The sequence below is a fragment of the Coptis chinensis genome, chromosome 7 (genome assembly GCF_015680905.1).
Source record: "Coptis chinensis isolate HL-2020 chromosome 7, ASM1568090v1, whole genome shotgun sequence".
NCBI classification, from domain to species: Eukaryota; Viridiplantae; Streptophyta; class Magnoliopsida; order Ranunculales; family Ranunculaceae; genus Coptis; species Coptis chinensis.
The window spans coordinates 557,107-558,276 of record NC_141462.1 but is presented as its reverse complement, the minus strand read 5'-3'; the positions used below and the strand labels follow the sequence as shown (position 1 = coordinate 558,276).

The window sequence follows — 1,170 nt, the reverse complement described above, 5'->3', positions numbered from 1 at the left end:
TATTCTCCAAGTCTAATAATTCGTTCCAATTATCATAATTCAAATAATGACGTTTGAACATGACTTAAATTCCCACAACATTGATATTATTACCCAATTAAACTCCAAATAAAAAAATACTTATTCTTACAACCAACTATGAATGAATCAATAGAAAACCTACTACTATTCCTACTAACTCCAACTCTGAATTCCCGCTATCCACGAATCCCACAATCCCACGAGCGTAACTTGAAAATGTACTAATCTGAAAAACATAATAAAAAGAGAGAAGAAAAAATGAATGAGCTTCCAAGAAGCCCAATGAATTACTACTAAAGAAGACATGGATTGAAAGAATAACAATTCATTGAAAACGCCAATTTTCTTTAAAACATATCAGATGCATAAACCATACAATTATTATATGAGATCTTTATTCTTAAAAAAAATGTGAACACCATGTCGACTTAACCGCTCGACAACCACGTTACTATTGGATCGACTTTCGCATCTGCTCAACCAAACATTCCTTGACGTGTGCACTAACGTCAATACACATGGATCCAGTGTTCCTTTCGGGTCTTTCACCCTAGGGATAACAATTCCCTTCTTAAGTTCCGAGTCAAAACTCAATTACGTGTCACATATCAAGAAATATATACGTAAACCATGAGTTCCAAATATAATACATATTATTCACAAAATCTTTGATCAAAACTAAGATGATATAATGGCTATTTCCTTAAAATTGAAACATTGGAACTCATAAAATATCCATCATAGTATTTCAAAATAAATCCTTCAAAATTGCAAAGTAATATAATGGGGTGTAAAACAAGATATGTATACTTATTTCTTCCAAAAGTCAAAGTTCTTGTACCAAAAACTAGAATTGCAAACTTAACAATTTAAGTTAGAAAAAAAGTAGAACTCACCTCTTAGCACAAGCAATTGATACAAAAACACTAGAAAGACGACTTCAGACGCCTATAAGTAGTGCTGACAATGGTAGCTTGAGTAATTCAAACCTTCCAGTGAATACCCCACTAGCAGTCCTTGTGTACTTCCAATAATCGCCAATCAACACCCAAGAGATTCCTAACACTTATTTTTGTTGTGAGTCATTTGAATATCGACCCTCTCAATCATCAACAATATTTTGTTCTTCTTTAAATATTCTCTCACCCT

At 32.7% G+C, this 1,170-nt stretch overlaps 1 long non-coding RNA gene across 1 annotated transcript; it reads right to left on the bottom strand.

The window, feature by feature from the left end:
• Positions 1-1,170, bottom strand: LOC147484958 (uncharacterized). Its single transcript, XR_015202667.1, has 2 exons — positions 918-1,170; positions 1-247 (listed from the first exon to the last, which is right to left on the bottom strand). It is a non-coding gene; the product is annotated as an uncharacterized LOC147484958 (long non-coding RNA).